This window comes from Mycteria americana, chromosome 7 (assembly GCF_035582795.1).
Source record: "Mycteria americana isolate JAX WOST 10 ecotype Jacksonville Zoo and Gardens chromosome 7, USCA_MyAme_1.0, whole genome shotgun sequence".
Taxonomy (NCBI): domain Eukaryota; kingdom Metazoa; phylum Chordata; class Aves; order Ciconiiformes; family Ciconiidae; genus Mycteria; species Mycteria americana.
Genome location: NC_134371.1, coordinates 50,006,457 through 50,023,028, shown reverse-complemented (window position 1 = coordinate 50,023,028; position 16,572 = coordinate 50,006,457).

The following is a 16,572-nucleotide window of genomic DNA, read 5'->3' as shown; positions in this document are numbered from 1 at the left end:
GAAATGGACAAACAGACAAAACTTTAAACACTGGAAGCAACAGTCAAGTAAACTATTGTTCATATGCAGGCCATTAAGACAAGGAATAGAAAGGGGGAAAGGTTATGAGATAACATCTTTGTATGTCTTTTGTCCTGCTGGTCTCTTGCTTGTTGGCCCTTTAGTCTTTTGCTCAGTCTTAATTTGGCAATGAGCTGAGAAGACAAAAGTTCACTCGGCTGTAGCTGGCAAAAGTTGGTGTGCCTTATATACACTGTGTATACGCACAACTGAAATGATAGCATACTTCTCTGTTAAGGAGTACCATTATATGGTATGAGAAACTGTATCTGTACGTGTCTTTTGCTAATGAGATGATTAAAATCTGTGTTAAATTTGTATACTGAAGTCCACTTTAAAAATATTTACAATTAACATAGGAAAAAGTAAAATTCACATTTGGTAAGATGGTGAGATACTTAGTTTTTGCATTAATAAAATATGCATTGATGATGGTTAACTTCCTGTGCTATTGGAAGTTAAGAAACTAGAATGTCAAGATTTTCACAAACTTGCTGTTGTTGCACAGGATTAAATCTTATTAAGGAGTGGAAGGGTTTGTACTACTTTGATTATTATTGGTTTTTTTCCTAAGCATTTTCAGGACACAGCATGTGCTAGTTACAACTCTGTGAGCCCAGAACAGAAGGCAGAGCATGACCATCTCTATTGTGGATGATTAGTGTAAATGGCTTATAGCCACTTCACATGCTCAGTAAGAACCAAACCCCAAATATTTAAACATTCATAAATGGTTTTTTGGTAGTCATCCAATTTTAATGAGATGGGACAAAACTCTATTGTCACTACCAAATAATAATTGCCTGGCCTTTAGTTGAATGAAATGGATGTTAAGAGGCCATAAAAAGATGAAATAACAGGAAGAATCTTGCTACTTAGAATAGGAGAAGTTTATTGATATCCATTTTTTAATGGAATTAAGTAGCCTTTTCTTATGTTTAGGTTAGTTAATAGTCCTATGTGTATAAGAGACCAAACCTGTTTCATTGTAGTTTATTTCATTTCTTCTATTAACCTTCTGAACTTTGCCATACAGATGCAGGGTGTAGAGCTGTAATGACTACTGGTTTAGCTATTTATTAGGCACTGACACTGTATTTAGATGATACACTCTTTTTTCTTCTCAGTGCTACAGGGATAGACTTTGCTGACTTTCCAGGAATTGTGTTCTGTCAGTAGCTAAGTGCCTTTTGTGTCTGGTTTTTCACTTTTATTTGGATACATTTTGTCAGAAAGAAAGAAAACTTTGAACAAATTACTTGAATTTAATCTTTGCAGGTGTGATTCCCTCCTCCCATCCTTTGAATATTGTTCTAAAACCATCTGATACACTTAAATCCACACTTATGTGGTGGTTTTAGAATTAGTATTTGCTGTTAAGGCTAGCTCTGAAGCAGAGTGTAGTCTTCCTGCAGACGATCTTCTTGTTGAAACTCTTCACATTGCGCCATTGACTATTTGGAGTATAGGTACTAAGGCTCATACTGATGATTTTAGCAACTCATATTGCACTATTGATTCCAGCAATTCAATGAAACTGCATAATACAGTTTTCTCCTAACTGCTTCCATCCATTATAATATCCACATTCATAAACAAACCTTCATGATGGAGCAGATACTTTTTCTTAAGAGTCTCTCCCTATTCAAAAGTCTGAATCAAAACCAGCTTGTCATATTGACTAAGAGATAAATTTGATGTTGCCTGGTCCATCTCCCTATACAGACACATTTTGACATAGTGTATTTGAGTGCTAATAATGACATTAGAAGATGTTGGAAAAAGATCTAATTCAGCATGCAGAAGTGACTTTGCTGTCGTCTCCTATTTTCTGCACAATTGACAGCAGATACTTGGGGCTGAATTTTTCTTTCGGGTCAGATTTCCAAGGCGTGAGGCTGTCTGTTAGAAAGAGATAAGACCAAAACCAATACCGAAGTACTTGTTGGAAGTGTCAGCAGTGCTGAGAATTTAAAAAGGGTGCTTCAGTTTTCTGTTTATGACATGGCACAACAACACATATTTCACTAGCAATGAAATCCAACCAACAACCCCATGTCAGTTTTTGAAATTTCTTACTGGGAAAATTTTGTAAGAGTAGTCTTATCTGGCAATAATAAAAATTGTTTTCAACTAATGTATCTATTTTGTCACACTCTCTAGCCAATATAGTCTAAGATTCTTTAAAGAAATCAAAGTAGGTATAAGTACCCCCATGATCCAAAATGGGAAGTTACATTTCAAGCTTTCATTGTCAGACAAATAAAACTTATATCCGTCCTTCATTTTTAGTGCACAAGACACACTCGAAAAGAGTAGGAAAATATTACCTGAGGTAAAAATAAAACAAAACAAACCCCTTTCAAGTGATGCCATAGATATTTCATACACGATGGGTTCTCAAACAGTGCATTTCATATCCCATATCTTCCTTTCAGAAAAAACAGCTAGGCTACTTCTAGCTTTCTGTTGGTGGATGTTACTATCAAAATTAGCCCTGCAAAACTTTGCTCAAAAGGCACCTGTGAAGAACAACTTCTAAACAACCTACTTCTATACAGCTGCCCCAACAGCTGGGGGTGTGAAGCACCATGCTGTGTTGATCTGCGGCTTCCTTATCTGCAGCTTATGAATGCTGAGCAATATCAGGACCCTGCCAACTTGTCACTTCCATTCCTGATTTGCTGTCTTTTCTGTTTGTGGATGTTTTTTGCCTTCCCTTTCCAAAGTAGGCTGAACTTCCCAATGTCATAGCATTAGCCTGGCAGCAGTGGGTTTGAAAGCTGTTTTTTGTTCTTGTATGCAGAGGAAAAGTGACGTAGACTGAATGTTTTTGAAACTTGTTTTTCTAATGACATAAAATTGTATGTATCAAAAAGCCCAAAATACTGTTGTAACAAAAAAAAAAAGTCTGTCTGGCCTTGTATCAGCTCTCTGTCTGGGAATGGACAATATCTAAGAAACGTCAAAGAATGGTTCAAGAGTATAGCAATACTTCCCTGGTACGTGTTACAAGGCTTCCTGCCACAGATTTGTAGCTTAGGACTTCCTCAGCCAGAAGGACATCTTTACATGTAACAGCTTTTGATAAATTTTCTCCAGACACTTCCCAACCTAGATAAATCTTTATCACCTAATTCCTGTAGCAGTCGGTTCCATCAGTTTAATTATTCAATGGATGAAGTTACATCTCTTTTGATGTTACCAGTTTCACTTTTTGACCCTCATTCTTGTGTTGGAAGAGATGGTGAGCAGTGATTTCCCACTCGTCGTCTCTGTCACCTGTCATTGGATATGTGTCTATCACAACCTCTGTTGTCTTCACCCAGGCTGAGGCATCGGGATCTAACTCATCATCTTGCAGGCAGAATTTGTTTCATACCTTTTGCCTTTCCTCTTACCCCTTCTGGCTGAAGTACATGGCAAACTGGAACTGCACAAAAGTATTCAAGTAGCATTAGTATTATATTTTTATATAGATGAACTATGGTGTTCTCTTTTCTGTTCTCTGTTCCTTTCCTAATAATTTCTAACATCATTTTTTGACTAATTTTGGAATAGTCCTGAAATTTTGACAGTGTTATTCAGTGCAACCCCAAAGTCTCTATCCTGATTGCTGATGGTCAGCTCAGACCCCATCATTATATTATACTTTCCATAAGTCCTTCTCCTCCTCCCACCCCTCTTGCCCCATGAGTATCACTTCACATTTTTCTTATTTTAATTTGGCTTTGTATCTAGCACCCGGTCACTTTGTATCATAAGTTTCTTTTGCAGTGCTTCATTGTTTCTAAGTTATTTGGGGTTGAAAGGAACATTTCCAACAAACCCATTCATGTCCCTATTCACTTTCTTTCCAGACCATTTATGAAAAGTTTGTGTTTCACAAGCTTGAGCATACATCCCTGTAAAACCCCACTGGAGATCAACCTGTAAGTTATTGTGTTTCATCCTTGAAACAGAAGCAGCAGCATCTGTTTGTTCGCCTCTGTCATGTGCCTCTCAAAACCTGGCTTGTAAATCAAGTTGTTTGCTACATTAGCAGAATTTGGGGAAAGCATGTGTTTAAATTGCCCTGGGATGTCAGGTGTAAATTACACCCTGCGGTGTGAGGACAGGACCCTGCAGGAAGACAGTTGGAGGATAAGTTCCCTCACTGAAAGACACTGTAGGTACAGGATTCATGCTCTGGCAATACAGCAAGGTGCCTCTCAGCTGAAGGACATGGTTTAATCAGGTATAAGAGATTATCACAACTTGATCTCGTGACTACAATCTGAAGAGTGATCAGTTATGCATTGGGCCGGATGCTGTTGGCATGAGTTCAGCCTCTGTTACTTTAGGAATTCATTGTGTGAAACTAGACCTTTGTTCTCTGGAAGAATATGCTAATTTGAATTTCCCTATCATAATTGTCCTAATTAATTTTAATAGTGTAATATCAATCCCCATTCTTTATTAGAAACCGTAGTGAAAATATTTCAAAAGGAATTTTGAAAGATTTGGAGTGAAGTGTGATATTTTGGCCACATGCTTGCAAGTATGTTCCCAATAAAGGAGGAAAGTGTTCTTTGCTGAATAGCCATATGCTGGGGGAAAAAATAAATGCCTTTTTTCTTTTTTTTTTTTTTTTTTTTCTATCAGAGGGGAAGGAATGGGAATGTACAAGAACTGTGGTCTGATGTAGCAAACAGTTTTGCTTCTCCTTTGTTCTTTTCCTGCTGGGGTGGGCTTTGAAAAATACCAAAATTATTTTGAGATTTTAATACACAATCCAGGAAATTGAGAGTTTTCATTTTGACAGTTTCCAGATGAAATGTTTTAACTTTCATATCAAAACTAATTTTGCAACTTGAGACAGCTTTTTAAAAGAGGCAAAAAGCAATCTCTCATGGAGATGACTGGTCTTGATCATGAGTGATGTCCTGTTGGATTTTCAGTGCAGAGAAAGTAGCTTGGCTACTGCCAAAGATACATTTGCTCTATACAAAAATAGAAAACTTCTGGGTTTGGGTTGTAATGAAATATTTTTCATAATCACCTAATAGTAAGGAGATGACAGGAAAACCTTTATACAGAGTTCAACGGTATCCAGATTAACTGTCCTGCAAGTTGCTTGCCACATAAGGAGCGGAGCGTCTCTCCTAGCAGGAGGTATGGGAGGACTTGCTCCTCACTCTGTGCTCAGCAGCACATCTCAGACAGCCTCAGATTAGAGCAAATCCACCTGCTGATGGTTTTCAAACGTGAGACCTGAAGCTGACTTATGCATAATATGCATATTAATTTTTATCCATCTCTAAAGGTGTTTTGAACTCTTTTTCTCAAAATGCTTTTTTTGTAATAAATTGTGAACAAGTGAGACCATGGGTTGTGGTGGATGTAGAACCAGATACACGAGCAATACAGCATGTGAACATCTATTAAAATAGAAAATTTACCCACAGGAAATAAATATTTACCCTCTAGCTGTAAAATGTATTATGGGAGCAGTGAAGTGTATTTTCCTAGGCCAGTATTTTGAGCTGGTAAACAATTATCATCTAGTTAAATGGTACCAATAGAACAAAGATCAAAATAGCTAATGCCATGCTGGGATATCATTTTACAACCCTATAAATTTCAAATATATTAGTAGGGTAGAAAGCATAAGCATGTTGAATATTTTTTCATTCGATGGTAAGGAATAGAAATAGTTGAGAAATAGTTTTCTCATAAACATAGAGTATGTGACCAGGCTACTCCCTGAATAGTTTAAATTAAGTGCACAGGGTATGGTGAAGATGAGATAATAAATTGTGGGAATGTATTATTTCAGTATATTTTTGTATGTAATAAGACTTTGTTTCTTTTGCAAGCATATGTTTACAGGTTTTTTGCTACTGTTACCTTGCTTGTAATAAATATTGCACCATGCTGTGCAAAGCAAGCAATACAACAGCCAATGATCAGACTTGCAGTAAAAATAAAATATTAATGACTTTTCATACAACTGTGGTGAGTCGGGGCTACCCCCGTCTGTGTTTGGGCTGGTTTCAATCAAGCTCCAACAAGTTCTAGGCAGAGCAGCCAATTCCGAAACCTGGTTATTCAGGATGCTGAGGAACAATCTCCTAATCACTTAGGCTGGTTGAAAGTGGCTTGTGTTGTGTCTGAGACTTGACTTGCCTTTAATAAAGCATTCCACCCTGCCTCCCCTGTTCCTTGCCTGTCCCTGTGAATTGGTGTCACCGCTCTGCCACTGCTGCTCAGGAAGCGACATGGCCTCTTTGCTCCTTCCTGAGTTGCCTCTTGCCGAGCTTAGCAGCAATGGATGGTGCCAGTGCTCCACAACAAAGTCTCATCTGCCATGGTACTTAGTCAAGGTTAGACTTCTGTCTATGTACCTGTCCCCAGAGCAGTTGCCTTGGTGAGGGGAGGGAAAATGCTGCCACAGTGTCTCTCAATTTAATGAAGTGCCTGGATTCAGTTGGTTCCTGTTTCTTTCTGCATGAATATTCCCATCCATTTGCTGCGGAAAAAAAGAAACCGCCTTCTTTTCCTTCCTATTAAAGCCCTTAGCGCAGTCATTGTCTTTTTGGGAGATGCCTTCTATATTACTTAAAATTTAAGTTAGTCAAGGAGCTAGAGCTGATGTTGAACAGTTACCTGTACTGGTGGTGGTGTGTTCATGGGTTTGGTGGATCATTTTCCTGTTAGGAAGCAGAGACAGTGACAGAAGATGCAGGCTCCTGTCTTCTGTGTATACAGAGCAGCTACATGCAGCACGTGTGTATGTACATGCATCGCTCTGAATTCAGCTTCCCTGTGGGTTGCATGTGAGTGGGGCAGCCCCATTTCCTAGGTCTCCTGTTGCCTATTCCCACTGGTACAGTACTGACTGTGATCTTGCAACTGAGCAGCTTCAGAGCAAATTGAATTAGCACATTGGCCTGACGGAAAGCTGATCAGAGCTTAGATACATGTTCTGTAAGATAAACAGATCTGACTCATGATTCAGCTGTAGGATCTGCAGGTTGCACACAAGAGGATTGATGAGAGCACAAGTTGGAAGGAGCAAGCCACAGCGAGGTCAATTTATGCATGAAGAATGTACCTTGTGATCATAAAGTCTTACAACTTCTTACTTTGCCTTTAGTTTTTTTTTTTTTTCCCCTGAGTGGACCTCCATTTCTGTAAGCAGTCAAAACCAAGATAACACACGATGTTTAACTAGTTGTGCAGAAATGAATTTTAGACTTGAGTATATCTGCTTGCAAAGGGCTCTCCTCCTCTGCTTTCTCTGCAGTTAAACTAGAAAAGTTTCTTAATGTATGTGAAGCGTGAATCCAGATGAATTAAACAGATTTTATTTTATTTCTGATTATATTAACTGTGTGATCAATTCTGTGTTTAAAGTGCTCGTTGCAATTTCTTAGCTTTCCTGAAGGAATTGGTAACACTCATCTCTTCCCAAGTGAGGTGTTGGAGGACGTGTTTTTTCTACTGAGGTGTGTTTGGTTTAATCACAGTGGTTCTTAGAGCCCCCCGATCCTCATGTGTCAGGTTGCTGCTAGATTGCAGTGTCTTGGGAAGAGAAGGCTACAAGAAGAAACAGATGAGCCGAACTGCCTTTGTGGGACAGTGATCCTCAAACTGAGGGACGTGCCTGCTCCCTGACCGGTTCTGGCTAAGTCTGTTCCACCATCAAGCTAGCTGGGCAAAACTCGTGCATACATGGCCCCAGGTACCCCCTCGCCCCTCTTCACTGCCTTAGGATGGGACCTGCCTCCTCAAGTGCCAAACATCCTGCACCCCTCCGGCACCTGACACAGGGTGGGGGCCAGGTGAGTTAGCTGCTGCCCTTCCCCTTGGGGACTGAAGTGACCACATGCTTCTGCAGGAGCAGGAAGCCATGGATGCATCCTCTCTTCCCTCTCTTCCCTCTCTTTCCTTCCTGCATGCTCCTTGCCCCCATGTAGGAAATGCTAGGGAGAGCTGAGGGGTCTGGGTGCTGCTTTTGTGGAGGACATGTTGAAAAGTTGTGACAAAGCTGTGTTGTTCGGACTTTCCTGTGTAATCTTTGAGAGTTTCTGTGGGGATTTACTACTGGTCTTTGTACTTTGATGCCTAGATGCCCATTATGTGGATGCCCTAAACTTTCTGTCTATAATAAGGCAATTAATTCTTTTGATATTTTGGTTTCTTTACAAGGCTATTATGACTTGGACTGCTTTTCTCATGACTCATGAGAATGGCAATTGGTAACCCACTAATATTGCTGCCCACAAGGGTTTGTAATTTTAGAAGTAATCACTTCGTGGCTGATGTAAATTTTGTAATGAGAAATACTAGATTTATGACTGCAGGATTTCTCACAGACTGTTTTATTGCTTAGAGGAATTGCTTTCTCTGTTGGGAAAATCCATCATTAGATGTCTGCCTTGAATGTTTTGTGGACCGTTTATGCTTGGAGAATGCTAATGCAATCATTGAAACAATAACGATGATTTGAGATAGTATAATTGTTCCCCTTTCCTTCACTCCAGACAGAGAACGAGCTGCAAGTCAAGTTAGGAGTAGGTTTATAAGGGGACTTTACAGCCAGAACGTGAGCAATTGCAATGTCTGGTCATTGGGTTCTCTCCTCACCCTGTAGGTTTATTCCACTTTCCTGAAATAGGCAACTGATTTCTGTACATGGTAGTAGAGAAGAGTTCTTTGGAAGAGTGCAAGATACGCCACCTCTGTCACAGTGATGATAACAATTGATTTTGAGGAAAGCCTTTACTGCTGTATTTTTGTGTGGAACCTGTCTAAGTAAAAATACTGCCTGCCTGTGGGACTGACCTCCTCAGGCAAGATGTCAGGGGGAGAAACTCTGTTTGCAGTTCCTAATGAAGCTCAGGCCTCAAAGATCTGAATTCCTCAGACCTGCTGGGATTGAGGTGTTTCTGGGCATGCCTTGCTGGATGTGGAAATTTTGGGGCTTACCTAGCTTTTGTGATGAAAACTTTAGCATCTCCAGGGTTAGCTGATGTGGGTTTTGAGGCTTACAGTTCTGGTTTGAAATATAAAATATGAGTACCTAATACCTAAATACGTTGTGGATCTTTGGTTGAGGTTTACTGTGGGCATGTTCTCTCCAGTGATTTTTTTGAAGCAGGCTCCTGCTAGCGTGGCTGTGCTGCGTGGTGCTGGGCAGTGGGCACTGCCCAGGGATGCTGCAGGTCCTCAGGCTGGCTCTGAGCAAGCGGTGCATGAGCATGGCAGAAGGGTACTTGGTTTAGTCAGCTCTTTCCATTACTCCTGTGTAATAATGAACTGGTATGTTGGCCCGGGAGCACTAGACAATAACTGCATGAACGTTACTGTTGTTGCAGCTAAAGAAGTTGCTGTTACGTACAGTTTTATTTTCTGTTTATTTGCTCTTTTGCTGAAAGCGGGGTATGTGTATGCTTTTGTATTTAAGTGAAGGTAACTGCTAAGCCTTCTGTTTTAATATGGTATAATTTTGCCAGCTCTATGCCAATAGCATATCTCAGCAGAGCAACTGTGGCAGTCAGCAAGGTCTTTCCTTCGTGGGTCTGTGTCTATAAAAAGAAACATAATGAGAGAATGATCTTAGAAACATCATGCTTTGAAGCACCACCATGTAACCTCTAGTACCTGAATTTCTCAAAGATATTTTTCCTACACGTACTCCAGTGGTGCTGCAGGCAGCTGCTTCATGGAGCACTGACAGCAGGGTAGAGAGGGAGGTGGGAGCCCTTCCTTGTCCAAGTCACTCACCTAGTCCTTTTGTGTCCTGCTATATCTCGTTTTGGCCCAATGCCTGCTTTTAAGGACCTGACCGAAACCCTTGTGTCACTTCACTGCTTCTGTGAAGCTGCATTGTTGTGTGGATTAGCATTTCTTTTCATTTCCTACTTTCTGTGTGCAATAGGTGTACTCTGAGTGGAAACACATGCTACTGGAGAATCACCTGTGATGTATTGGAGTTCTAAATCTTTGTCTGATTTGGCATATTTTTGCTTTTTAATGTAATTCATTTCTGCGCTGCTGATCTTATTCTTTATTGAAACAGCACATTTGTGCATGATTCAAGTTCATTTCTGGAAACCAGTTTCAATAAGTTTCATTTATTTAAACTATTAAAATAGTTTAAAATACAGAGAACATTACCACTCTCGCTTTCTATTCAAAATGCTGCTCTAACCATTGAAATAGGCTTGAAATAAAGTATCTTGGGTTCTGCTTGACCTGATTCAATGTAACTGTTAAAAAGTAGAATTACTGAAAAGATAAAGTCAGATGCATTCCCTATTTGGCTCAGGCTATTGAAATGGGAATGGTATGAGTTTGCCACAGCTATTAATATGTTATTAATCCGGGATATATTATATATTGCTTTTAAGTCTTATCTGAAGGACTGGATATCCTTTTGTAATGTGTTCTTTTGCTTTTTCTATACGCTGACATTTTGTAGATGAGCCATTGCTCAATATGTAAAGTCTAAATGGCTCCTCTTAGTCGATCAAGTACCATGTTATTGAACGTGTTACAAAGAGACTATATCCTCTGCACATTAAGTTTGAGTCTGGTGCTTATTACAAAATCCAGACTTTTCAGATGCTAAATATGTGCTATATCTTGCAGTCTAAAAATGGTAGACTCCTGACAGTTTTGGGCTGTTGAGGCTAAACGACTCTTATGTCCATCCTTCTCTCTTTTGTCCATATGGTTTCTGTGTTAGGCCGTAGTTCTTTGCGGTGTTAAATATCCCTGTGGATCCAGATGGCTAGAAAGGACTAATGCCATTATATTCTCTATTTTCTGAATCAGGGCTCTTGTTATTTTGACTTTGCCTATAAAATATCACTGTAGAAATAATAGTTGTTAACATGTTGATAGCTTATTTTGTGTTTGATTTGCTGTAGAAGCTTTCATCACTTATTTTTAAGTTGTTAACGTATGTGCTATAACCTCAGGTTGCTCAAGTTTACTTCTACCTTTCTTTTTCTGTAGGTGGCTTTTCAGATGCACAAAGGGCAGTTCCAAAATAATCTGCATGAACAATCATTTCTGTGATATCTCCTTGCTTCCATGTAAGCATGTAGCTCAAGATTCATTTTTTTGTTCATTTCTCCTCTTCTGATGAGAATCTTGTAAGACAATTGCACCAAACCCAAAGAATTAAACCCTCTTCTCTGCTTTTATGACTGTTCTCTTGTCTTCTAAAAATTAATTTATTTTCTAAAAATTTATGCTGTGCCTGGATTATAAATTTGTGTCAACAGCATGTTGATGAGAACTTTGTTTCCATGGTCTAGCCATACTGAGATAATTAAAACAAAAAATGTCCACTCCTGCTTTTCTGCATTCAGTTCAAGATCACACCGGCAGCAGAGGCACAGTCTAGTCCTTCACCCTGTCCAGTGTTCAGCTTCCTATTCATCAAGATTAATAATAATCAGAGAACTCACTTAGAGAGAGAGGAAGGTATTGATTGTCATTAAAATGTTGGATTGTGTCTTAAGAAGACTAGGTTTGCTCCTCTCTGTCACAGCACCTAATTGACTTTGGATAAATAAAATTATTTCTAGGCTACATCTGGTGCATGATGGTGTAACAGAGCCCTTACCTGTTTAAATAGATAAGCCCTCTGGAATAGGGAACATTGAAAAAAGTTAGTGGTGTGCCAAGAAAAATGATCTTATCTTGGCAAGAATGCAGGTACCCTTTAAGAAAAAAAAAAGCTAACAAACATGGATGCTGGAACTATTTATAGCAAGAAATTAGGACAAGCAAACCTACTAATTTCATTTTCTCAAAAATGTTTAAAATATGAAAATTGAGAAGTATGCAGATTAGATTGTTCCCAGAAGAGGTTATTAAATGCAAGTGTCACTTGTTTTTATCTGGTTAGGTTACTCATAAAATTGGCTGCATATCTATCTATATGAACTTTGCTGAAAAAGCATGAGAACTCTGTAAATTCTTCCCTAGGCTTTTCCATAAATTTTGTGGCTTCCGCATGTGTGGGGGAAAACATTCATTTGAGCCACGTCTCACTTCATATACCAATTCCAGAATGAAGACGAAAAACTTGCTTGTATCTGAATAGAAAAAAAAATAGATCTATCGTAATGCAGGAAAGTTCAGTGGAACCACCACTAGAAAGAACAAAGTCGTATAAATGATGCATAATGGCTGTAGGTAAATACAAAAATAAATAAATGGAAATAATGTTACTATGTACCTTTCAGGTTTTGGTTGTGGCCTTTTCTGTGAATTGGTAATCATGTTGCAGGGATCAGTAATATTGTGAGTTTTTTATTAGTACATTTTAAATGTTGCAGTGATTGGTAATATTGTGAGTTTTTTATTAGTACATTTTTAATTGTATCTGAACAATAAGGAAATGAGTACAGAGATGTTAAAGCTGGAGAATAGCAACTTGAATCTGTATCGTAGAATGGGATAAAGCTTGGATTCAGCTTACAAGCTAAATTGCTTTTGAAAAAGTAGCATGGTAGTCAGTGAAATAATGTACTTATTTAATGGATAAACTGGACCTTACGTTGATAGGTTCCTGTTCAAAAGTATTTTAAAAATGCTGCAATAACTTTTTCTTTTGTGCTGTCTAAGTGTGTAAGTAAATATGTATACAACTGTAAAACAAATTGAAGATGTATATTAAAAAAAAAAAGTAATCAAATGTTTAATGACCCCAGTATTTGACATCATGGCAGCTGAAATTATTTGAAGACCCTTCTCCCCAGTATAGTCTTTGCATCCCTTGTTAGCACGTGCAAATTCCAGCTCTTCCTTGTACAAGCAGCAGCTAAGGCCACCCAGTTGCACTTAAACCACATTTCCTCTTTTAATTATTAGCATGTAATAGGTGGAGAGAAACATGTTACAACGTTAGATCTACATGTGTGGTTTTATTTGGAAACTGGTGGAAAACTTTAAAAAAACAAGCAACCCACAAACAAATGAATGTTTGGTCACTCTTTTGCTTCCGTCTCCAGACAAAGAGAGGATGTCAATGACATGCCCATGGTTGTGTGAGGGTTGCAGGGCAGACTTGGGGAATGGAGATCAGGTGTCTTGGTCTAAGCCAGGTCATCTTTTCTTCTTTTGAAATGGTGTATAACTGAAAAGGAGCTGTATATACCTATTAGTTAAGATGCCTTCAGTAGTCTTCGTGATTAAAATACATACCTATTTTGCTATCGACCACCTCACCCTTTGCTAGTACTCACTTGGACAAGGTAGATTCTCTTTTCTTTGTTAATTACTGTAGCTGCCCAGCGAGAGAGCAGGGTAATATGGAGATGGTGGGGGGCCGAAGTGGGACATGAATTTGCAAGTTTGGCCTGAAGAAGTTGTGTTTCTTGATACACAGGTGCTAATGTTTCTTGTCCCTTTTCCAGCTTGCTTGTCTCTGTCTCCTGTGCCACACTCTCCGGAGCCTTAAGAAGGAGGCTGGACAGCAGAGATCTTTAGCATCACAGGCACATTTCTCAAAGGCAGCAGTTGAAATCATCTGACGCTGACTCTGTTTAAGACTAAATTGTGCATATTTATCCTTAGCTGAAAAGGATCATTAGATTATGCCCCATGCTCATATGAAATCGATAGTAACATGTGCAATGAGCCTGTCGTCTCTTTTATGACATTACGGACTCAAGTATTTTACACATAAATAGGGCAAGATATGAAGCAGAGTGCATACTTCTTTGAGCTGGGAGACATGCACCATAAATCAGGATATGTGTGCATAATTACAAGATATCAGAACAAGTCCCAAGGGTATTTTTAGCATTGTAAAATGTTAGATAGACCTGCTTTCCTACAGAACATTATCCTTCTCATTTCTCCACTCCTAGGTACCAGACAGTTCTGTCGGCCAGATTACTTGACACGGTAGCAGTGTGATAAATTGCAACTGCAAGAGTATACTGTGTTTAATTGCACAATCGGAGTTTAAAACTTCTTCTGATTAAATTGTGCAAAGCCTCTGAACTAATTGTCTGAAAATGTCTTCAGGGTTGAGCACTTTCTTAGCTAACATTTGGATGTGAAAATCAAAGGCTTGGCTTTTCTAGTGGTGTGCAATATTTTGGGAAGGTAGCTTGATCTGGGTGAATGGGTGGCTTTGGGAAATGGAAAGAATAACAACATCATTGCTGTGCTTGAGTATCTATATTTTTTAGAAGTGTTTGGCCATTAGAAATTTAATTTGTATACATGAAGCGTTTGGAAGGATTTGACAAGAGAGAGGAAGGATCTGTTTTGCGTTTAAATACTAATTTTTGTCTTTCTGTTAATGTAGGCCTGAATATGAATTTGATCATAATAATACTTCATATGTTTCTGAGGTAATTTTCTTCTTTTTCTCTGTTCCCAGGATATCCTTTGCATCCATGCATTTTGGGGACACATCAGCCTTCTCCATGCACCTTGTCCTTGTGTCAACACTGAGCGTTACCTGTACCACCTTGGCTGCCACAGTTCAGGATCGGCTTGATGAAAGCCATCAGTGAATGCCCAGTGTTCAGGTTCAGCAAGTGACACAGACTGTGACTCAGTCCGTGTGACACAGGCAGTGCCTTGGGCAGAATTCTCATTCTGATGCCTGTAAAACAACAAAAAAACCAACCAAACAAAAAAAAGAGAGAGGAGTGAGATGAATAGCAATGTCCCATCTGTATTGTCCACCTGGGCTGCTGCTGTCTGAGGTGGCAGGAAGGAGGATGGAAAACAAACCTCCACTAAAATGAAGAAGGGTGAGAAGTATTTCAAGGGTAAGAAAAGCTGTGCTTTTTTTCCCCATGTAAGGAAGCTTCTGTGCAGCCTGAGAGTGTGTATTCCCCATTGCAGCAGGGTTGAGGCTTAGGTGTGTAGTTAGAGCTTTTATGTGATTATTTTCCTAAGAGCAGATTTTAAACCTGCAGTTTAGTCAGCACTGATGCTTACATCAAAGCAGAAGGGAGTTTGTATTTTTTTCCTGCATTACCTGGCACTAAATTTCTAACCCCACCCGCAGTGTAATGAATCTGGATTCAGTTCTCCCTGGCTTGTTTAACTATTAATTTTAACAGCCCTGTGCCATCCCCTGTGCTATCCTACATCTCCACAAAGCTAAGACAGGATTCTTACAAGACCTTAAAAGTAGTTATCCCATGTAATTTTGTAAGAGACTAACAAGCTTCCTTGAGCTCTCCTGTGTGTCATTCCTGTCTCAGTGTAAAAAGAAGCAGCTTGGAGGGCAGGATGCCTTCAAATTGGTGCAGCAGGTGCAGTGGTAGGAGGAGATGGGAGAACAGAGGCACCGAGCTGTCTTCTCTTTCCTTGGGGATGATAGGAGAGGGACATGTGAGATAATAGGTATGAGAGATCTTATTTCATCCCCTTCACTGAAGAGGGTCTATATGAAAAAATGCTGGCTTGCTCTTGCAATGAAACTCTCCATTGCTACTGCAACACCTGTAATCTTCTCAATGAGTTTCTGAATATGAGTTACTTGTCATCCTTTTTTTGTCATCCTTTTGTCTGAAGGTGCAAATATAAATGTCTTTTAATGTGTTTCTAAGGTTCAAAAGGACAGACCTCTGTACTGATTTAATTATCTGAAAGCCTCTTGCTCTGATATACTTCTACCTTTTGTGGAGCAACTAGCTGTTATTTAGCTTGATTTAGCCAATTTACTCATATCAATTAATTGGATGATGAGCCACAGGCAAGCTTTAGGTACCTCACAACTATTACCCTCATTTCTTCACTTACTGCAAGAGAAAATAGAATATAAAATTTCCCCAAATGTTCTGAAAACATATGTCTAGTTTAATAAACTGAAATTGCCACAACTTTATTTGTCCTTGCTTTTCTATATTATCTTCAAATCAATTTTTACATTGTTCTTCACTTCTTATTTAAGCCGTGTAAGGACATTCTCATGTCTTAAAATGGTGAGACCACTCATGATGCCTGAACATTTGCACCTATTGCTTAAATTGTGTAGCTTGCACCAGTAGTTCTGTGGGTTTTTATTTGGTAGATATTTTAAAGGTTAATCATGAAGCTAGTTTGCTGTCATTTTATTCCTTGATCTAATAGATGAGAGAAGTCAAATTCATGTTATTCTGCTTACTGCTAGGGATGGCTGGGTAATTTCTTTTTGTGGCTTTGTAAACCATTTGTAACATGCCCTAAAATATTCTGAGATAAAAGGTGCTACACCAACTAATGGGAACATTAAGCAATATGTATTCCTAAAACAGACCTTATCCACCACTTAAAAATAAATGCAAAGAAAATACTTTGCAAAGATATTAAACATTTAACAGCCTTAAAAATATATTTTTAATAACTGAGTGGCTCATTCCCCTAACCAAATAGGCTTTTGGATTAATTTTTGGAAGATGTTAATTTTTATGCAATGGTAATATTCCTCTTCAGATTTTCACGTATGCTGATAATAACGTCAAAACACCTTTAAAATTCACCTTACGAAGCATTTGA